The following is a 24,169-nucleotide window of genomic DNA, read 5'->3' as shown; positions in this document are numbered from 1 at the left end:
GACGGTTGGTCCCGGTAGAGTGTTAGATCGTATTTCACTCGGTCACCTCACTGTGTGACACGCTGCCGGAGATAGCGGGGATTTTTCTGCTGGCGCAGTTCTTATGGAAGCGCTGGGGCGGAAAGGGAGAGCAATCGATTCCTCCACTTGAGCCGCCGTCTGCTGTCAACACGAGACTGCTGGCTCACGGAACGGCGACCCGCGGTTGTCACTGAAGAGGGAGAGAAAAGGTTGGTTCACTCCGAAACCAAAGAGACATAACTACATTTGTCTCAAGCCGCACCTACTGAATTGAAAAAGACACACTCAGAATTCAAGTGCACGTTTTTCTACGAAATCGTCAATGGTGACTCAGGAAGAACGAAGCAGCAGAGGTGATGTGGAATATGGGAACGTTGCCGAAGATAGAAAGGCTACATTCGGCTGGAAATTTAATATAATGGTGGGAACTTTGTTGGAATCAAAAGCTCGCCTTCACTGGACTGAGTGCTGTATTTGAGTTGATGTATCGTATTAATTCATTATGCAACTTGTACGCTACCTCACAGTCGGCAGTAAATTTGACCACCACTTTCCCCCTGGGCTGCGCTGATATCACAACCGACTTACTACAGCAGAAATAGCACAGGTGTGAAGCCGGCCGGTGTGGACGAGCGGTTCTAGGCGCTACAGTCTGGAACCGCGCAACCGCTACGGTCGCAGGTTCGAATCCTGCCTCGGGCATGGATGTGTGTGATGTCCTTAGGTTAGTTAGGTTTAAGTAGTTCTACGTTCTAGGGGACTGATGACCTCAGAAGTTAAGTCCCGTAGTGCCCAGAGCCATTTTTGAACAGGTGTGAATAACAGATTTTGTTTTACTATAGGGGATAGTGGTGGACGTGGAGGATAGTGAACCTAGGAGTAACTGATGCTCCATGGTCTGTGTTTGAATCCAGTGACGTGATTTTAGAAACACATGATAGAATGTGCACTAAAAATTGCAATAAGCAGTTTCCGGCATTTTATATTGTTTTCTTTGTAGTTAGACATGAGGGTGTATTCGATGAAGCGCTTTGTAAATTCTAAGAGTTGTACATATTTAAGTCAGTTGTCAGTTCTTCAGATACAGAGTTTTGTGGTGAGCAAAATTCCGTATTGTTCTAAAATAAGTTACATAACATGTGGATGGTTAAGATATACTTCCTCTCTCTTGCTTCATCTTGTACCTTGGAACGGAAGAAGGTACTCTTCCAAAGAGCACATGATATTTGCAAACGAACAGAGTTTCTGTAATGTTTTAACAAATTTCCTGTCATGTGTTAGTAGCCAGTACCTCCTATTCCAAGATGTTTTTAATTTGTAACAAGTTTTTTTGACTATACTTCTTAATTTGATTTCAGTTACTGATTATTGGTGTACAGTAGATTAATTTGATGTAACACAGAGAGTATTAAATACAATACTGCTAACTTTTAAATTTGATTACTATATTTGTTGTTAGGTACTTGATCATGTTGTACCTTGGGACAGATTTTTACATTTCGAAAAACCTTAGTTTTCCGGAGCAATTTTTGTAAGTTTAGAATACGGTCGCAGCACTTGTAAAGTGCATGCTATCATTTCGAAACGGAATAAGAAAAGATATTAACTTGTATTGCAAGGCTAGGTAGAGACCAAAGTCTATAATGAGTTCGAGGGTAGAACACTCTCCCACACACTGCGCGTGTCGGTCTGGTTGTTGCGACAACTAACCTCCGTTGTCTCTTCTCGTTGTTCGAGATGTGGCACTCATTGTTTGTAATAGGCGTCACGACACAAGCGCGTAACTACTGGCCGTATAGGCTGTAGTGCAAACGGAAGGAAATCGTTCACGGGATTCCGAACTATTTAATCTCTGATGGGTTTCTAAAACTACCCGAGATATCTTAGCATTAGCTTGAGCCTCATCTTTTGGGTCCGTCTGAATACTCAAGATAAATCATCATTCATGTGGACGATGGCGGAATTTATATCTTTTGGCTTCAGGCAGTTAATTATGCTGTAACCCGTAAACTTTTCTGAGATATCTAAAACAGGTGGAGATGTCTCAGAGGCTCCATAATCCGGTCCCTTTACACAGAAAAAGCGTTTAATCAAATTAAAATCACTTATACAATCCTGGAATTGGAGTGTTTAAGAAATCAAGAGTTTAACGAAAGTAGGCACAGGCCTATGAACCAATTAATTAAAATGTTCTTGAAACTGATGAGTTAATTTATGCATTAAAAGCAAATTTTTCTGGCCAACTGAAACCACCAACGGCTCGCCCCAGCAGAGGAATGGTGTCGGTGAATCAGTTTTCATGATCACCAATTAATTAATTCAAAAAACTCATAACTGGCTAAAATATGTAGGTGTTAGCGGTCATTAGATTCAGATTCAAGCTGCAGTCACCCCGATGCTTAGGAACACTATTCACCCACATTCAAAGAAATAAGAAATTATGATGGGTTCGCCAGGTTGAACGGCAGGAGGCTGAGCTGCCCACAGGCCAAAAGCGGCAGGAGCTGTTTTCACTATCAATTCCAGTCAGGTTGGCTACAGGAACACTATTGTATCGGAGGACGCTCCCTTCCGTGCTGCGTCTGAGTTAACAAAAGCACGGACAGACTATCTCAGGGCTCCATTAGGTTGTTGCAGTTTTGTGTCGTTTTCATTTCGCTATTACTAGCAGTGTTGAAGTTATAGCTATTTTACTGTACAAGTGTTGGCTTCCATCATTTTGGACGCAGCCATGTGCAGACTTAGTCAGCTGTAGGGAGAACGCTCGTGTTAACTTCAACCAGAGTTGTTATGCAATTACACTGTTTCCAAAGTAATCAGCTGGCGTTACAGTGTCATGTTAATGCGGTGACTCATCATGGCTAACAACTTGGTTTCGTGAATTTCATTTCCCATAATTCATCCCAGTTTACCTATTATCACTCTCCTCGGGACTGGAGAAGTTATCGTTATGTCTATCGTGTTTCTCATTGTCTTTCCATGATCTACAGTAAGGCTGGAGCTTGGCGTATAACGCTGAATTGTGGGTTGGATAAAGTACAGCTGAAACGTCAAGACTAAATCTCATTTATCATGTTTTTATATACCTGATTCATTTACAGCTCACTTTCTTTACTGGTTTGTAGGTCTCTTTTTCCTGTTGATCAGTCAAGTTATAAATTCAAGCAACAGGAACACTCCTGCTTTAGCAGAAGGAGGCTGATGTCTCCACGGCCCAGAGTACAGAAGATTGGCCGCTGAGGGTGTTTTTATCCACTGTTAGGAAAACTGTTACGAGGAGTACATCTCATTTCCATCTAATCAGTCTAATCTAAAACCGCTAACGTGCATGGTGCCGCTGTTAAAAGCAGTCCGTCTCCTGTTTGAACGCGAATGCAATATTCCTACTTCTGAAATAAACAGCTACATTGGAAATGAAAATGAGTGTATGGCGTCATTGGCCGGGAAGCCCTTTACAGGGCAGGTCCGGCAGCCTTGATGCAGGTCTTACTACATTCGACGCCACATTGGACGACCTGCGCGCCGGATGGAGGTGAAATGACGGCGAAGACAACACAACACCCAGTCTCTGAGCGGAGAAAATCCCCGACCCAGCCGCGAATCGAACCCGGGCCCGTAGGACGGCAATCCGTCACGCTGACCACTCAGCTATCGGGGCGGACAACAGATACAATAATGAACAGTTTAATGCAATAATGGACTGTAAACATTCTTCTGTCAGCATTTTGGGTTATTTAATAAGTGAAGTTAGACGTTTCCGTTTCCGGTCTGCAAAATGACTCTAGGCAGCAGAAAGATATGAAAATGAGGAAACAATTGTTAAAAGAGATCCGATTAAGGAAATTCGCGAAGTTGTCGTGGCGAAGTATCCGGATAGAGGACCACCACAAAGTGAGCAATATAGTGTCTGTATTAAAACTGGTGCACCTACGGACCTGCGCAAAATGTAAAGCGACGGAGAATTCCTTCGATTCGGACATCGGAAGTTATCGCAGACATCCGTGAAGAATTATTCAGAGCCCAACAAGTCTACTCCTAAATTAGCCCAACAGGAACAAGAACGTAGGAAGTGCTGGCAGAGGATATTGGAAGGTCTTCATTTGAAGTCAAATCGTGTGACGGTTGTTCAGCGGTTGAGGGAGGATGACAGTCAAAAATGTGTAGATTACTGCATGAGGCTTTTGAATAATATCAACGATGATTTTTTAGACCCCTTCCATTACATCATGAATGATGAAGCATGATTTCGTCTTTCCTGCCAAGTGCATTCCTAAAACACGGGGTACTGGGCGACGGAGAACCGTAACACTGTGTGTCAGCAACCACTCCATGATGAAAGAGCCGGATTTTGGTGTGGTGTAATTGGAACGCGCATCATTTGACCGATATTTTTGTGATACTAGCCCCAACACGGTAGCATATACGCAAAACCTCTCTTGCTCACGACAAAGATACGTTGTTGCACCACTTAAGCGTCGAATAGTTTTGAGCGAGTTCGCGAAGGTCGTCGTTGGGGGAGCGACGGCAACCCTTCGTTGAGTGTGGACGTTTGATTTACAGTAGTAGTCGATAGTGTTAGTTAATGCTTTCCTGAGGCTCCTCTTGTAGACAGAAATGGGTGGAAGTTAAACGACGTGGACAGAACTAAGGAAATGTTTTAGTTTACCTCAGTCAAAAATAAAGTTTCAGTCTGATAGTTCGAGGCATAATCGTGACTTATAATAAACTGTTGTGTGTGATGAGTTGAGCATAATCTACCACGAAACTATAAATTATCACTCTTTCTACGTCACTTGCCTTTCTAAATTATCAGTTAGTGCCTTTTATGAATCATTTCCTGTTTAAATATCCCGGCGACAAGAAGTAAATCTGAGAAATATGATAAAGACAACACTGGCTCGTATCTGTAGGTAAGGGTCAGTAGCACAAAGCCACAGCTACAATCAGAATCAATTATAAATTAGGACATTTGTTAAAGGATGTCTTATAATGCGGCAAGCGAAATGGGAGCAACAGGATACCACTACAGCATAGTCAGAGTAGGACGTTGTAAGTATATCTGGAGGTCATGGGCATCGAAAAGATACTTACAGAAGAATCAAGCCGATGATATCTCATTGACATGCGAGAACAACTACAGCAGGCAAATAACTGACCCCGTGGCACTCTCAAAGGACATGTTTCCAAGAAAAGTTTCAATTTCAGCAGACAAGGCGCTGCTACCCGTTTCTCAAGCAGTTTTGAAAACACTGCCCAGCACAGTCTATGAATTTTTGTTGTTGCATTTTTCCGATCAAAATGTCAAAACTGATTGTATCAAGTACTTTTCAAACTGTTCTATTGTAACTCTATGGACATCCGGCCTGTGTGGCCGAGCGGTTCTAGGCGCTTCGGTCTGGAACCACGCTACCGCTACGGTCGCAGGTTCGAATCCTGCCTCGGGCATGGATGTGTGTGATGTCTTTAGGTTAGTTAGGTTTAATTAGTTCTAAGTTCTAGGGGACTGATGACCTCAGATGTTAAGTCCCATAGTGCTCGGAGTCATTTGAACCTTAACGTCAGGCAGCAATCGCTGTGGGTTTAAGAACCATCTACCTATAAAAGAGCTGGGGTGGGAGTGAAAGAAAAGAGTAGCCCGTGACTCGTGAATTGCGAAATTGTTTAAATCCATTACTTGAGAATGAGAGCACTTAGCGGGTTGCAACAAACTTTACCCTTAATTTCAAACCTTTACGAATTTTTTTCTCTCTGACAACCTCAAGAAAATGATGAGAGAAAGAACGTTTATCGTTTATACTTTTCCGCTGTTCATACAATAAAACTACCACATCACGCATGACATTATAATATATTTCTTTCTTACTACAAACTGTATTCGCGACCCATTGAACAGATAGTATGCATGCCTACCACTGATTGTGCGACACATAGTTCAGGAGATATATTATAAACAATGAGACTCGTCAAAAACTACCACATCATGCATGACGTTTAGATTTATTATTTCTTTGCTACTAAATCTATTCGCAATAAATTATATCACAGTACGAAACAGAGTTCAGGAGGTATGACTTCATAGATATTAAGCACAATGCTAGATGGCCTGCAGGTGCACGGCTATAAATAAATATACGAGGGCTTCGCCAGGTTTCTCCATTAGCATAATCTAAAGATATCAGCAAAAATTTAACACCCTGGCTTTGATGATAAATACTCCAAAAGATAAAGTTTTTTGTTCATAATGAAATATTAGAACAGTATACCTATTTTCGTCATTGTTGATGTGATATGCCATATGAAAGTGATAGACATTCTAGCAAAATCCTTAGATATATATGATACAATAATTCGGTATTTGAATAATAAAACACGGAAACAAGAATGACTGAAATTTCATAAAAACAGGGGCGTTTCTACTTTGCTGTATAGACGTGAATCATTGAACACGTATCAACAAGAGAGTAGGATACACACAGCATAAATGATATTGATCAAAGCAGTAAAAAGCTGTAATATGTTAGAAAAAATGTAATACAGTAGACAAAAACATTATATATTAGACAAAAATAAAACCGATGACTTTAAAATGAATTGAACAACTATAAATTGGGAAATAAAATCCATGAAATCAGAAAGAAATAGAATGAACACATTAACAGGATAAGTGGCCCAAGATCACCTCTCAGAACCCTAAGTTAAAAACCTAAAGAGAGAAGAAATCAAGGAAGACCGAAGGAAACGGGAAGGAAAGTTGGGTTTAACGTCCCGTCGACATCCAGGTCATTAGAGACGGAGGACAGACTCGGGTTGTGTCAAGGATGCGGAAGGAAATCGGCTGTGTCTTTCCAAAGGGACCATTCTGGCCTTTGCCTGGAGAGATTTAGGGAAATCACGTAAAGCCTAATTTTGGATGAACGCAGATTTGAACTGTTGTCCTTCCTAATGCGAATCCACCTCGATCGGCAAGGAAGACCGAGGAGATGATGTTCACGGCAAGGGAAAGCGCCTAAACCTTTAACTCTTCAAGAAGAACAAGAACAAGATGAATGTTTAACTGCGTCTTAATATTTAGCAAGTAGTTTCCTACCTATAAACACTATTTGAGACGGATGGTTACCATGGGAAACTCATAATGTTCCTGAGTTTTCAAACGCCGAAGCCGCTGTGTAAGCACATGAACTGAAATTTGTTTTTAACTCTTGGCCTCTACTAGCATCCATCAGTTATTGTTTTAATCTGTGTAAGACAACTTGTAGCAAGATTCTTGTTTGTATTCCTTGAGATTCTGTTCGTAGCTTTTACGAGAGAGGGAAGGAACTTCTCTTTCGTAGAGACCCACTGACTTACATCAGCTGCTCTAACTATTGTTTCACTCCCAGCGGGTAGTATTGGAAACGTAGATTAATGAAACTGAAGAGGAGTTCCGCCTTATGCTAGACACTTTTGTTTTTACCCAGACATGTTTCAGCCACTTATGTGTTTATGTTTCTTGTGCAACGTTGTTGCATGTTAACCTTTTAAGAAACTTTTGGTAAAAGTGTTTACATTTATAAAATGAGCAATTATGGTCAAATATTTTACATTCGATTGCATATAGTGCAGAGTTCAGACGTTTACCTCTGACTTAGCGCTTTCAATGTTGTACATTTACAATATATGTGTAAAAATTATATTGTTGAGGTACATTTAAAAATAAAGTGAATTGTGCATTTGTTTACATGTTTCACATGGAGCTACATCTACATCTACATCTACATTGATACTCCGCAAGCCACCCAACGGTGTGTGGCGGACGGCACTTTACGTGCCACTGTCATTACCTCCCTTTCCTGTTCCAGTCGCGTATGGTTCGCGGGAAGAACGACTGTCTGAAGCCTCCGTGCGCGCTCTAATCTCTCTAATTTTACATTCGTGATCTCCTCGGGAGGTATAAGTAGGGGGAAGCAATATATTCGATACCTCATCCAGAAACGCACCCTCTCGAAACCTGGCGAGCAAGCTACACCGCGATGCAGAGCGCCTCTCTTGCAGAGTCTGCCACTTGAGTTTATTAAACATCTCCGTAACGCTATCACGGTTACCAAATAACCCTGTGACGAAACGCGCCGCTCTTCTTTGGATCTTCTCTATCTCCTCCGGCAGACCGATCTGGTACGGATCCCACACTGATGAGCAATACTCAAGTATAGGTCGATCGAGTGTTTTGTAAGCCACCTCCTTTGTTGATGGACTACATTTTCTAAGCACTCTCCCAATGAATCTCAACCTATTACCCGCCTTACCAACAATTAATTTTATATGATCATTCCACTTCAAATCGTTCCGCACGCATACTCCCAGATATTTTACAGAAGTAACTGCTACCAGTGTTTGTTCCGCTATCATATAATCATACAATAAAAGATCCTTCTTTCTATGTATTCGCAATACATTACATTTGTCTATGTTAAGGGTCAGTTGCCACTCCCTGCACCAAGTGCCTATCCGCTGCAGATCTTCCTGCATTTCGCTACAATTTTCTAATGCTGCAACTTCTCTGTATACTACAGCATCATCCGCGAAAAGCCGCATGGAACTTCCGACGCTATCTACTAAGTCATTTATATATATTGTGAAAAGCAATGGTCCCATAACACTCCCCTGTGGCACGCCAGAGGTTACTTTAACGTCTGTAGACGTCTCTCCATTGATAACAACATGCTGTGTTCTGTTTGCTAAAAACTCTTCAATCCAGCCACACAGCTGGTCTGATATTCCGTAGGCTCTTACTTTGTTTATCAGGCGACAGTGCGGAACTGTATCGAACGCCTTCCGGAAGTCAAGAAAAAAAGCATCTACCTGGGAGCCTGTATCTAATATTTTCTGGGTCTCATGAACAAATAAGGCGAGTTGGGTCTCACACGATCGCTGTTTCCGGAATCCATGTTGATTCCTACATAGTAGATTCTGGGTTTCCAGAAATGACATGATACGCGAGCAAAAAACATGTTCTAAAATTCTACAAGAGATCGACGTAAGAGATATAGGTCTATAGTTTTGCGCATCTGCTCGACGACCCTTCTTGAAGACTGGGACTATCTGTGCTCTTTTCCAATCATTTAGAACCCTCTGTTCCTCTAGAGACTTGCGGTACACGGCTGTTAGAAGGGAGGCAAGTTCTTTTGCGTACTCTGTGTAGAATCGAATTGGTATCCCGTCAGGTCCAGTGGACTTTCCTCTATTGAGTGATTCCAGTTGCTTTTCTATTCCTTGGACACTTATTTCGATGTCAGCCATTTTTTCATTTGTGCGAGGATTTAGAGAAGGAACTGCAGTGCGGTCTTCCTCTGTGAAACAGCTTTGGAAAAAGGTGTTTAGTATTTCAGCTTTACGCGTGTCATCCTCTGTTTCAATGCCATCATCATCCCGTAGTGTCTGGATATGCTGTTTCGAGCCACTTACTGATTTAACGTAAGACCAGAACTTCCTAGGATTTTCTGTCAAGTCGGTACATAGAATTTTACTTTCGAATTCAATGAACGCTTCACGCATAGCCCTCCTTACGCTAACTTTGACATCGTTTAGCTTCTGTTTGACTGAGAGGTTTTGGCTGCGTTTAAACTTGGAGTGGAGCTCTCTTTGCTTTCGCAGTAGTTTCCTAACTTCATTGTTGTACCACGGTGGGTTTTTCCCGTCCCTCACAGTTTTACTCGGCACGTACCTGTCTAAAACGCATTTTACTATTGCCTAGAACTTTTTCCATAAACACTCAACATTGTCAGTGTCGGAACAGAAATTTTCGTTTTGATCTGTTAGGTAGTCTGAAATCTGCCTTCTATTACTCTTGCTAAACAGATAAACCTTCCTCCCTTTTTTTATATTCCTATTAACTTCCATATTCAGGGATGCTGCAACGGCCTTATGATCACTGATTCCCTGTTCTGTACATACAGAGTCGAAAAGTTCGGGTCTGTTTGTTATCAGTAGGTCCAAGATGTTATCTCCACGAATCGGTTCTCTGTTTAATTGCTCGAGGTAATTTTCGGATAGTGCACTCAGTATAATGTCACTCGATGCTCTGTCCCTACCACCCGTCCTAAACATCTGAGTGTCCCAGTCTATATCTGGTAAATTGAAATCTCCACCTAAGACTATAACATGCTGAGAAAATTTATGTGAAATGTATTCCAAATTTTCTCTCAGTTGTTCTGCCACTAATGCTGCTGAGTCGGGAGGTCGGTAAAAGGAGCCAATTATTAACCTAGTTCGGTTGTTTAGTGTAACCTCCACCCATAATAATTCAAAGGAACTATCCACTTCTACTTCACTACAGGATAAACTACTGCTAACAGCGACGAACACTCCACCACCGGTTGCATGCAATCTATCCTTTCTAAACACCGTCTGTACCTTTGTAAAAATTTCGGCAGAATTTATCTCTGGCTTAAGCCAGCTTTCTGGATGTTTATGCTAGTAACTCTAAGTCTACAACAAAATGTATGGAAACAGGGTTTTATTGCACAGTGTTATGTATCAGTTTAATATTTTCTTTCCTTGTTCTACTGTTTTTCGGATGTGATAAGTTTCTTCTATGGTTAATTTCTGTTACTAGTTTTAAGGACTGTTAAGTCAGTTTCTGTCTTCTGTGGGTGATGATTCTGTGCTATTAGGTGACCTACAAATTTTGAATGTGGGCTATTTCCTTCCAGTGCTCTCAGATGTTCTGTAAATCTAGTTCTAAAATACCTGCATGTTTGACCCACATACAAAGTTACACATCAATTGCAAGGTATTTGATATACACCACACTGGCTGTAATTGCTAGTGTTGGTTGCATTTCTTCCAAGTCTGTTCTGTGTGGCGTTGCTGGGTCTGTGTGCTATGTTGAGTCCTTGTCTCTTTAGTGTATTGCCCACCCTGAGTGTGACTTCGATGTAAGTCAATAAGTGTCATTTGATCCTTACTGTCTGCTCATGTGTTGTGAGTTGTGTCTGTGTGTGTGAATGTTTTGTGATCAGGTGTGCCTGTTTTTGTAGTTTATTGTTTATTTAATCTACTTTTTTGTATCATACCCATTATCCTGTGCAGTTTTATTTTGTTCAGTCCTTATTTGTTATCAAGTTTGTTCATTGGTGTTTCGTTCAGTCTGTGTAGTAAATACCTGAAGCTGGCTTCTTTATAAGTTATTGGGTGACTGGATTCGTTATGGTGATTGTATGTTTCCTATACATTGTGAACTCATGTCTGTTGTTTGTGTTGTATACAGCCAGATCTAAGAAACTGGGTTTTTCATCTGTATATGCTTCAGTGGTGTAATATATTTCTGGGTGGATGGTGTTTATGTCCTCATGAAGTTCTTTAGTATGAGTTTGTGATTCATCTATTCGGCAAATTATATTGTGTGCACATCTCTTGCAATATTTTATTTGGTACTGCTGTGGTTTTACTGTTTTGTCAAAGATTTGATTTGCTATAAGACTGATGCAAATGCCAGCTAGGAGGCCGGCCGGAGTGGCCGAGCGATTCTAGGCGCTTCAGTCTGGAACCACGCGATCGCTACGGTCGCAGGTTCGAATCCTGTCTCGGGCATGGATGTGTGTGATGTCCTTAGGTTAGTTAGGTTTACGTAGTTCTAAGTTCTAGGGTACTGATGACCTCCGATGAAGTCCCATAGTGCTCAGAGCCATTTTGTGACAGCTAGGAGGCCACTGATTGGGGATCACGTAGATATTCCTTCCTGTTGAGAGTAAAATTTGCTGTTGAATGTGAAGTAGTTTTGCGCTATGATGAGCTTGATTACAGCTGATATTTCTTGTATGTCTGTTGCGGGTATATTTTCTTGTAGCTGAAGGTTCCTTCTATGATCTGAATGGGTTCTTCTGTTGAAATGTGTATGTACCCGGAAATTATGTCAAATAAAATTAGTATTGCTGTATTTGGCATGTTATCATTTCTTATTGTTTCAATTAAGTCATTTGAGTTCTATATTCAGAGTGTTTTTATATTGTGTTTACTAGTGTGACTGTCTGTTTGGCAAGGTAGTTTGTTGGTGCTTTGGTAAAGTTAATCTGATGGCTTATAGAGATACTTGGTTTGTGAATTTCAGTCAATGATTTTAGATTGGAGGCCTTCGGATTTTATCATTTTTTTACTCTATGTGTCTGTGGGAGAAAATATAAAAATGCAGTAAGTGAAACAGGCAAAAAGGAATACAAACGTCTCAAAAATGAGATCGACAGGAAGTGCAAAATGGCTAAGCAGGGATGGCTAGAGGACAAATGTAAGGATGTAGAGGCCTATCTCACTAGGGGTAAGATAGATACCGCCTACAGGAAAATTAAAGAGACCTTTGGAGATAAGAGAACGACTTGTATAAATATCAAGAGCTCAGATGGAAACCCAGTTCTAAGCAAAGAAGGGAAAGCAGAAAGGTGGAAGGAGTATATAGAGGGTCTATACAAGGGCGATGTACTTGAGGACAATATTATGGAAATGGAAGAGCATGTAGATGAAGATGAAATGGGAGATATGATACTGCGTGAAGAGTTTGACAGAGCACTGAAAGACCTGAGTCGAAACAAGGCCCCCGGAGTAGACAATATTCCATTGGAACTACTGACGGCCGTGGGAGAGCCAGTCCTGACAAAACTCTACCATCTGGTGAGCAAGATGTATGAAACAGGCGAAATACCCTCAGACTTCAAGAAGAATATAATAATTCCAATCCCAAAGAAAGCAGGTGTTGACAGATGTGAAAATTACCGAACTATCAGCTTAATAAGTCACAGCTGCAAAATACTAACACGAATTTTTTACAGACGAATGGAAAAATTAGTAGAAGCCAACCTCGGGGAAGATCAGTTTGGATTCCGTAGAAACACTGGAACACGTGAGGCAATACTGACCTTACGACTTATCTTAGAAGAAAGATTAAGGGACGGCAAACCTACGTTTCTAGCATTTGTAGACTTAGAGAAAGCTTTTGACAATGTTGACTGGAATACTCTCTTTCAAATTCTAAAGGTGGCAGGGGTAAAATATAGGGAGCGAAAGGGTATTTACAATTTGTACAGAAACCAAATGGCAGTTATAAGAGTCGAGGGACATGAAAGGGAAGCAGTGGTTGGGAAGGGAGTAAGACAGGGTTGTAGCCTCTCCCCGATGTTGTTCAATCTGTATATTGAGCAAGCAGTAAAGGAAACAAAAGAAAAATTCGGAGTAGGTATTAAAATTCATGGAGAAGAAATAAAAACTTTGAGGTTCGCCGATGACATTGTAATTCTGTCAGAGACAGCAAAGGACTTGGAAGAGCAGTTGAATGGAATGGACAGTGTCTTGAAAGGAGGATATAAGATGAACATCAACAAAAGCAAAACAAGGATAATGGAATGTAGTCTAATTAAGTCGGGTGATGCTGAGGGAATTAGATTAGGAAATGAGGCACTTAAAGTAGTAAAGGAGTTTTGCTATTTGGGGAGCAAAATAACTGATGATGGTCGAAGTAGAGAGGATATAAAATGTAGGCTGGCAATGGCAAGGAAAGCGTTTCTGAAGAAGAGAAATTTGTTAGCATCCAGTATTGATTTAAGTGTCAGGAAGTCATTTCTGAAAGTATTCGTATGGAGTGTAGCCATGTATGGAAGTGAAACATGGACAATAAATAGTTTGGACAAGAAGAGAATAGAAGCTTTCGAAATGTGGTGCTACAGAAGAATGCTGAAGATTAGATGGGTAGATCACATAACTAATGAGGAAGTATTGAATAGGATTGGGGAGAAGAGAAGTTTGTGGCACAACTTGACCAGAAGAAGGGATCGGTTGGTAGGACATGTTCTGAGGCATCAAGGGATCACCAATTTAGTATTGGAGGGCAGCATGGAGGGTAAAAATCGTAGAGGGAGACCAAGAGATGAATACACTAAGCAGATTCAGAAGGATGTAGGTTGCAGTAGGTACTGGGAGATGAAAAAGCTTGCACAGGATAGAGTAGCATGGAGAGCTGCATCAAACCAGTCTCAGGACTGAAGACCACAACAACAACATGTGTCTGTGAAAGTTGTTTCTTGTGTTTTTGAGAGTTTTAGAAGTTTTCTTTTGAACCAATTTGTAGGAACATTTCTTAATTCTATGATATTCTTGCTATGGATGAATTATAGTGTTTTTTCAATGTATTCATTTTCTTTTATAAGTACAATTCAGTTCCTCTTAACAGGTTTTGTACTAATGTCATTTTCTTGTGCTAATTTTTTCTGTAGCTTTCTGTAGATTTTGTCTTCATTTGTCACTGAGTCTTCCACCATGGTGGTTTCGTTTTCTTTGACTATCTGTTTTATTGCCTCAGCGACTAGTTCTCTTGATAGGTCTGCATTGAATTCAGGTATGTTCAGTCTCTCTTGTTAATTTTTTTATGTTCTCAGTTTCTCTTATGATATTCCCTATTGTCCTGTGTGACACCATTATCGTTATGTTTGGGACTCTTTTCAGGTAAGCTGGTTTGTGGTTTAGTAAGTAATACACTAAATGACACGATATACAGTGGTCACTGGTCGTAAATGCATAATAAACAGAAAAATAAAAAGATGTTTTACTGTTTGCTAATGTCAAACTGTAGACTGAGTAGTAGACCTAGTGCTATTAGCATAGCATCAAGTAGCTTCACATGGGGTATATAAACAAACACATACATTCCCTTTATTTCCAAATTTACAGTAGAACTAGAACCTTAAGAAATGTCGCAATTGAACAACATAGAATGCTTCGACTCAATGATAGAAGTCTCACTTGTGTACTGTATGCAAATCAATATAAGATATTTGACAATAATCGAAAATTTTACAAGTGTAAATATTTTTACCAAAAATTTCTTAAAGGGTTAACATGTAACAGCAGTTTAGTTGGAAAAATAAACAAATAAAATCACTGAAGTCTGCTGAAACATGTCTGGATGAAAAGAAAACTACAAAGGTTTCTTGCATAACATGGAATTCCTCTCCAGGTTTCTTAGCAAGCACAGAAAAAGAAGAACTGCAACAGTCATAAGCTGAATATATTAGTAATTATTTCAGAACACGTACCAACAGAAAACAAAAAAAAAGGCAAAGTATGTTTGTCGTCTGCAGGTTTGTACGAATCTGTGATTTCAACTAGTGTCTCTTGGATTCTGTCGAAAAAAGTGGTAAAGAGCCAGAAAAACTAAATAGTTGGCTGCTAGAACAGACATACAAAAATGTTAATTTAATTGAACAAAAATAAATGGATTTTTCCTTATTAATGCTAAATTGTCATGGTAACAAATGTAAGAACTATTAAAAACATAATATCTTTTTTCCTACTGACGTATCTCTGTTATGATTGCAAATGTAAGAACCCATTTAACAGTACTATAATTTTTCCTGTTGGTGTATCTCTGGATGTAAACTATTTCACACACACACACACACACACACACGCACACACACACACACACACACACACACACACACACACACACACACACGAGCGCACGTGCGAGGCCCCACATGCACACACAACCACGTACACGCAAACCCTCGTACGCACATACATACACACACAAACCTACACAAAAATAAAATGGGAAAATAAACAGTGGAAGAGGGATGGAACAAGAACTGAATTTTCGTAGTGGCGTCTTGTGATACTAATTCGAAGTTCCCCTTCCATGCGAACGTCAGGTCAGTTGTAACTTTTGGTACTATTTACGTCTTCAGCGATGATTTCTGTACAGGAGATTCCTAAATTGTATCAAAGTTGGGACTGCAGGTTTCCCTTTAACAACTTTCGCCACTACGAGGACAATGTTCAAAGAACATACTTTTGATGACACTTTTGGTCCTAAACAAACTATCAACTGAATGCAGAAAATGTACCAAAAATAAACAGATCATCAAGAAAAGTATACCTCTGTGTAACATATATTTAGCGTTACGAAGATTAGCTTGGAAAAAAACTTTATTATGAGGGAGTTTTCTAGAGCTAAGAAATGCAATAAGTACTTCATTTACACTCTTTTTTTTATCCTCTTGTTTTAAGAGCTGGCAAACATTTATATGCATAAAACATAGCTTTCTTTTCGTTAGCGCAAAAATCGGCTTCTGTTCGGCGTCGAAAAATTCATGGGTAAGCGGATTTGCCTCGCTTTTGCGCTGAGTGCTCGGCAAAAAATTGTGCGAGAGTTTTCAGTTTGAGGTCTGCTGAGAGCACAGAGTTCACAGAGGAGCTTATTTTGCTGTCATAAACCCTTGCGGGATGTGCTCTCGGCCTTTACTGCACGCTGCACACATTAACTGTGCGACCGTTAGTGAATACGGGAGGACTTCATGTTATGTCGACAAGCGAAAGTCACATTAAATGGCACAATTGGTCCTGACGCTTGCATGAATAAGAATTTTAGGTCTTCAAATTAATATTATAAGGTATCACTATGGTGATACTGGGTCGTTCCATCCGTCTTTCACTGTTTATTTTTTCACTTTACTTTTGTCTATGTAAATTCCTCTTCTGTGTGTGTGTGTGTTTGTGTGTGTGCAGACATATGCATAATATTTTATTCCAGTAGGCTATTAAATTTGTTATTACGACAATTCAGCTACGATAAGCTAAAATCTGTCAATTTCTGTTCATTGAAATTATCATGTCTGTATGCTCTTTCTAGTAGCCTACTGTTTAGTTTTCTCTGGTTGGAAAATTGACCCCTTAGCATTGTTTTCAACAATATATTATCCTCAAGAATATCATGTTTGCTGTCATGTTTCTCTTTATTCATACAACTCTCACTTCCATACAACAGAAATGATGTTGCTATTGTTTTATAAAATTTAATTTTCTGATCTTTTCAGGTTTTGCAGTTAAATGTTCTGTTTATTGTTCCAGATATTGATTAAGGTTATCATATACGTCAGTTTCATAATTAACTTTTGTCGCAGCTCAGGTACTAAAAATGTGATTGATCTTAAGTTATTTCCCAGTTAATTAGTTTTTACCACCGTATTAGGTATTTATCTTTAGAGGCCATAACTCTCGTTGTATGTAATGGTATTTTAAAATTGCATTCTGTACGTATTCGGTATAAGTGATATACTAAACTAGAGTTCAGATTCAGTTTCTTATGTTATTACTTGATCGTATGTAAATGGCAGCTGCCGTAGATGAGTAATTCCTTGATAATCATACAATTTATAATTTCTTGAAGATTAATGATGAGTTACAATTCTAATGCGACCAGTGCTTAGCCAGTTAGCCAGTTGCGCTCGACATTGAAACTTCCGTGACGACAGTGCATGTAGATTAACGAGTGTATGTGCTTTTAATTGCTTGATAATTTTATAATTTCCAATTTCATTAAGATTAGTGACGAGTTGCAATTGAGGAAGGTGCAGTTATTAACCAATAACGCTCGATACTGGAAGACGTCAGGCTCCCGTTGTGGCGATCTGTGGAGTTTTGAAATTCAGCTGCGGGAGGCAGAGATCTGGTTTCGATTCGGATCCTGCACAAAGCTTTAAATTTCTGCAAATATTTCCTGTACTTGGTTCTGCGAGTCATAAATTCTCCCGTTGAACCGTTTGTATGCTAAGATGTTACGCATGAACATGACTACGTATTCAAATTCAACGTTTATCAATACATCATACTACTCACTACTTTCCTTCAATTAATGACCTGACATTAAGGTATATGTGTAGAAGTTTGGTTGAAATCTGTGCAGTGGCTTACGAAGAGAGGTGAATATACACACAAACTAACACATAATTTCGTACATCCATTTTCATAATATGTATGGATTCCTATTCTAGCCAAAAAATATTCAATTTTTACGTCCCTTCGTTCTTGGACAAAAGTATAGGATTGCCTGCATATAATAAAACGAACAAAATACGTGGTCCGACCAAATAGTTCCGAGGCTTATTTAATTCGGCTCTCTAACGAAAAACAATGATGCATGGACACCTGACGTGACTTGATTGAAATAAAAACGCTGACAATTCATTTACGGGAAATATTACGACGGGTGACGAGACTTTGTGATGTCATTACGAAACTACCACAAAACGACAAAGTGAAGAATGACTCTCTGATGGCTCGCTATTACTGAAAAATCTGCGAATGTTACGCGCGAGTTGAACAACAACCTAAAGGAGGATTTTTCGGACAATTTCATATGGTTGTATGAGCGTTCTGTGTACTGTACACAAGTGGGGGAAGAGTATGTAGACTATTTATTAAACCAGGCCTGAAATGTCATGGACTGGCGGTGAATTGCCTATCTGTCGAAATACCTGGATTCACGTATTGCAGCATCTAAATATGTGTTAAAAAGTGCTGGGTATAATGAGAAAGCTCATTTGAAACAGAAAAGTTTTTGTGGTTATATGCCCTACTCCGAATAATTTCAGAGATCAAACACATTTAATGTGCATTTGTTTCTGGGCTATTTGCGCATTATTATCTGCCTTACCCGCCAAATCTCTTTGACGTTTTATTCTAGCCCAAACTGCCTGGTTACCTTAAATCAGTTTGCTCGAGATGTCTGTCCACAAACAAACCGTCCCGCTGAACGCCTTGTTGACCATGGTGTGTTGTGAGTGAAGTAGAGCGAGGGACTGGCTGTGCGTCAGAGATAATCATCGGTTAATTGTGTTTGTACACGCGCTGGATAAAATGCCACTCACTTACATTAATGCAGATATGGTCTATGTTTACGACTTCAGCTTGGGTGGTGCTCCTGCTGCTGTCAACAGATAGAGTCTGCGCTTACCGACGTGTTGAATTTCGAATCGTAGAGTGTTTACCAAAGTTTTAGTGCATTTTAATTGATAATTTGTGAAACACATGTTGTAATAATTACTGACTGTTGTATTCGAGTACATGTTTAAACGTGGCAATGTATTGAATAATACAGGAAATCAGTAACAATTTATATTAAACGTGTTCCAGCTCGGAAATCATTCAGAATAGGGCATAGATCCATACAATGTCTTTTGCTTCCACTGATTCATATTCGTAAATAGTAAACATTCCTCCTGAGACACCCTGTATGTGCTGCGTTAATTTAACATTCATATCTAGTATGGTCGAGGTTTCTCAATTTTAAATGTTATTCATAATCAGAACGAATAGTTACTAGTGTAGCAATATTGTAATGACGCAAAAAATTGAACCGAATCGTGCCAACATAGCAGAAAACATTCTGCACCATATCGACAGTTTGAGGGCAGAATTAATTACATTTACAACAGTAAATTGCCGATTCTTTAAAGAATCGAACTGCTATGTGTAAACCAGCTTCAAAACTTCTGATTATTTTGTAAACGATTTGATGTGTTAGATATTCGACGTTGAGCACGTAAGCGAGAAAAAAATATGGAAAAGGTTTGGAATTATTTTTAAAGTTTGCTGGAAGGTTATCAAACATCGAGTGAGTAGAGTTCGCGTAATATGCGCTCCACTTTAAGCAAAAGCTTGTATGTCACGCATCTCAATGTTTATGACGTCATATTTCCTCAACTGCTTGTCGTACAGTGATAATTCACTGGTACATTCAGAGGTGTATGTGGATACTGTCTGCAGAAGGCGTTGTGAACAGAGTTAGTTGTAAAAGCTAACTGGTCATGTCTAATGCTGGAGTTTTACTTCATGAACAGCTGAAATCCAGTAAGCTTCAAACTTGTTTCCTTTGGTGGGTTGGGGGGGGGGGGGGGGGAGGCGCAATCAGTGAGAAAATGTTTTGTGAATGTTTGAAACTATGAGCACTTAAGTCACTTAATGTTCTTATTCTCAAATATTTTACAAGTATGGTCTGGATATTCGCGTGCCTTGAGTAGCGATTCCTCAAAACAAACACAGTTTCCAACTTCCTTGTGTCTTAAACCTTTAACACAGACTATACGGCTTAATGAGTAGATTATGACAGCGTTACAAATTTTTCAGTTCGGTCAATAATTGCATGTAATACCAAAAAATCAAATTTTTTGCCCCCGGAAACCGTTAGATAGGCAACGTGCAACTGTGACTGGCTGACCGTGCACCAGGTCAGTCGTTTAGTAATGTAGAGGGCTGTTCGAAAAGAAAGGTCCGATCAGACACGAAATGGAAACCACAGTGAAAATCGAATGAAGTTTTGCACAGATTTGTAGGGCATTGTCTCTTGTATGCCTGTCGATCACGTCACATCGCTCTTTTCTGTTCTGAGCGCACAGTGAGCGCGTAAATATGTCTAACAAATGGTGCCTACAGCCTGGTATGAGGGATTTCGCCTGACGTCATGCGGCCCATACAATGGGTTTCCTTCTTCATTAGAATTCTCGGCCGCACTGTGCAGGGGCAATGAAGATGCTCCTGGAGCGTTTTCGATTATGGTTCAAATGGCTCTGAGCACTATGGGACTTAACTTCTAAGGTCATCAGTCCCCTAGAACGTAGAACTACTTAAACCTAACTAACCTAAGGACAGCACACACATCCATGCCCGAGGCCGGATTCGAACCTGCGACCGTAGCGGCCACGCGGTTCCAGACTGTAGCGCCTTTAACCGCTTGGCCACACCGGCCGGCGTTTTCGATTAGTAGTGTTTTATTACCCACAATACTGCCCTTAATTGGGTTATCTTGAGTTTCATCTCTGCGCACATGAACCCTTGGCTATGAAGACAACATTTTGTTACGGAAAACGAGCTGCAGACCAGCTCAGAGAAGTCTCGGAAAGCACAGGTCGCTGCCTTCTATGACGAAGGTACGGCAAAGTTGATACATCGCTACGAGAAATGTCTTAAGTCGGAGCGGTGACTGTCTAGAGAAATAGCTGGAAGGTTATCTGCTCCAAATAAAACGTATTGATTTTCACAGTGGTTTCCATTTCGCGATGGATCGGATCTTACTCTCCGAACAGCCTTCGTAGATACACAGCAGGTCTCTCTTGCGCCACTATCCAACGTAAGGCGCTGTGCGACAATAATGTTGTGCTGTCAACTGCTGAAGGCTTTTCGTGTTCTCTGAAGTCGCATGTGACTGGCTTGTGGAAGCTGCTACGTCGTGTTGCTCTTTCCCTCTATTACGTGATATTCCAGTCTACAGTACAAACCGCTGCATAATCCTCTTTACTTCACAAATTGGCCCCTTTCTGACATCCACCGAGTCTGACAGCTGACAAAATGAAGAGAAAGTGGTATAAGTCGATGGCTATTCTGAAGACCTTCCCGAAGCGGATAACATTAATGGAATCTCTTCTTCTCCTGCACGTCTGTTTACGACAGGTATGTACTGGAATTTCAGTGTCATCGTGTTTGAAACATCCTTCCCTCTCCCTCTTCCAAACATTTTTCTTTCGAACACCTTTTCTTGTACGAAGTTTCTTCGTACCCAGCAAAGATGTTTTACCAAATTTCTGACGTTTACAGTAATTTTCTGTCCTATAGACCTCAGATCGTAGTTTAGTGGTTAGTATGCCAGCTTCTATAACACAGGGTTCCAGTTTCGATTCCCGTCCGGCTCAGAGATTTTCTTCGCTCGGGGGACTGGGTGTTTGTGTTGTGTTAATCATTTCATCGACGCAATGTGGCAAAATGGCGTCAAATAGAAAGACTTGTATCAGGTGGCCGAATAATGCTGCACGGAATCTCCCGGTCAACAATGTCATACAATCATTTCATTCCTGTCTCGCCTCCTGTTCGTAGAAGTTCTTCCTCCTTTCTCAATATGTCAATAAGTACGTTTCACTTGACAAACATTTCTTCACGATACCACTTTTCAAACAGTATCTCAGTACTTTCACCCCTTACTATTTGTGTGTGACAATGGCCTTGCCGCAGTGGATACACCGGTTCCCGTGAGATCACCGAAGTTAAGCGCTGTCGGGCGTGGTCGGCACTTGGATGGGTGACCATCCAGGCCGCCATGCACTGTTGGCATTTTTCGGGGTGAACTCAGCCTCGTGATGCCAATTGAGGAGCTACTCGACCGAATAGTGGCGGCTTCGGCCAAGAATACCATCATAACGATCGGGAGAGCGGTGTGCTGACCTCACGCCCCTCCTATCCGCATCCTCATCTGAGGATGACACGGCGGTCGGATGGTCCCGATAGGCCACTAGTGGCTTTAAGACGGAGTGCTTAATATTTGTGTGTACACGCATAGCTGTCACTTGGTAGTACACTCCAGACAAACCTCGGGGAACACTTCCAACGTTCTAAGGGAATTCGTTTCCTTTGCTATCAACAAAGTTTTCATTCTTTTGAAACCTCTTTTAGCATAGATGGTCTTCTACTATGTGGTTGGCGCGCGGATAGCGAGTACAAGTAACAGTACAGCACGAAGGACCTGAAGAAGGCGACTGGATCAGTCGTCGAAATATCATGCATGAAAATGGAAACACCAACTGACTGAACATCCTAATGTGCGCAGTTATTCCTTTTCTCCAAAAGTCTTACATTTGCGATCACAAAATTTCTTTAGTAGCTTAAGTACGAGGTCCGGTCGTTAAGTAATGTAATACATTTTTCTTTCTCGGCCAGTTTCGGGTGAAAACATGAGGAATTTGTTTTGGGACACTGTGGAATATTCCAGCTCCAGCCACTATCGTTTCATGAAGTTCCGTTAGGTGGCGACGCTATTCGTACGTAGCCGTCAAAATGGTGTGTGTAGCGGAGGTGCGTTCCCAACAGAGAAATATCATTCAGTTTCTTTTGGCGAAACAACAGAGTATTGCAGTTATTCATAGGCGCTTGCACAATGTCTACAGAGACCTGGCAGTGAACAAAAGCACAGTAAGTCGTTGGGCGCGGAGTCTGTCATCATCGCAGTAAGTTCGTGCGAACTTGTCCGATCTCCCGCGTGCCAGCCGGTTGCAGACAGCTCTGCTACTCACAGGAAATTGAAGAAACGACTTTAGCATGTTCGTTGCCACAAAAATGCAATCGAACTTCTCCATTATAACGCTAGCCCTCACACAAGTTTGCGCACACGAAGGGAGCTCACAAAACATCATTGGACTGTTCTTCCTCATCCACCCCACAGCCCGGATCTTGCACCTTTCCGACTTCCATTAGTTTGCCCCAATTAAGATGAGCTCCACGGGAAGCAGAACGTGGATGATACGGAGGCTGTTGATGGAGCCCACCCAGTGACGAGACGTAAAGCCATCGCACTGAATTGAGATTATGTTGACAAATAGTGTTTCGTAGCCAAAAGATTTGCGAATAACGTGGTGTATTGTTATCCTGAATAAAAGTAGGAAAATGTGTTGTATCACTTATTGAACGGCCCCCGTATTTTACTTATTTCACGGTCTTCCCTTTCAGTAACATTTTGCAGGAACATTCGTATTTATTAATTCTCGTCGCTTCTACCTTTTCTTTCATCCGTACTCTGTACTCTTTTGCTACTTCTACGACTCTCACCATCAGAAACTTAGTTCATCCTCCGATTCAGCCGCTACTATAATTTTCATCATCCTTCCTTTTCCCGCAATTGCGACTCTTAGTTTTTCTAATGCTATACCTGTCGGTTTCTCAGCATAATCACTGGAAATCGCTATTGGAAAAAGCGCTGAACAATGAGTGTTTACCTAAAAGACGATTGCATCGAGAAGAAAGTATTGTTTGTATCTGAGGAGCAGAATTTTCACTCACTCCCTGAGCAAACGTCCTCTACACCTGCATCAGAGTAACTTTCTATTCGTGGAAGAAAACTCGGTGAGTATTTTCTTCTCAACAGCAGCAGGTATGGTGTATTTCTTCACTCAGGATAAACTGAAACTATTGAGAAGTAATACATCTGCCTAAAATCACCGATTTTGTTCCCTAGCTGCAATCCGGCCAAAGTTTCGTTTTAAATACATGGATATATCACGTGATTCTACTTCTTACCTAAAACCATATCTTCACTAATCTATTATGTCACCTCGAATTCTCGTTACCTGGCAAATAATTAAAACTGTTGTACAGGTAAACGAATTCAGCCTTCACGCAGCCTTAATTTTTTGTGGCAGTTTGATGAGAAAAGCCACTAGTAAGACAAGTAAGTCTTTCAAAGAATACTGTATTCATCGAAGAGAATCGATGAGAAGTACATCGTGCGATGCAGGAGGGGACGCCCAGATAGCTTCACAACGCAACAGAGCCGCCTCGTAGGTCGTAATTGATGGACATAGGACTGAAT

At 40.7% G+C, this 24,169-nt stretch overlaps 1 protein-coding gene and 1 pseudogene across 1 annotated transcript in view; one reads left to right on the top strand and one right to left on the bottom strand.

The window, feature by feature from the left end:
- The window catches only part of LOC126412339 (ankyrin repeat and death domain-containing protein 1A-like), a 692,368-nt gene that overhangs the window by 594,612 nt on the left and 73,587 nt on the right, over positions 1-24,169 (bottom strand). The window lies entirely within an intron of this gene.
- Positions 21,804-21,921, top strand: LOC126413619 (5S ribosomal RNA; annotated as a pseudogene).

This window comes from Schistocerca serialis, chromosome 7 (genome assembly GCF_023864345.2).
Source record: "Schistocerca serialis cubense isolate TAMUIC-IGC-003099 chromosome 7, iqSchSeri2.2, whole genome shotgun sequence".
Taxonomy (NCBI): Eukaryota; Metazoa; Arthropoda; class Insecta; order Orthoptera; family Acrididae; genus Schistocerca; species Schistocerca serialis.
Note: the sequence above shows the minus strand (reverse complement) of the source record. Positions and strands in the feature narration are given on the sequence as shown.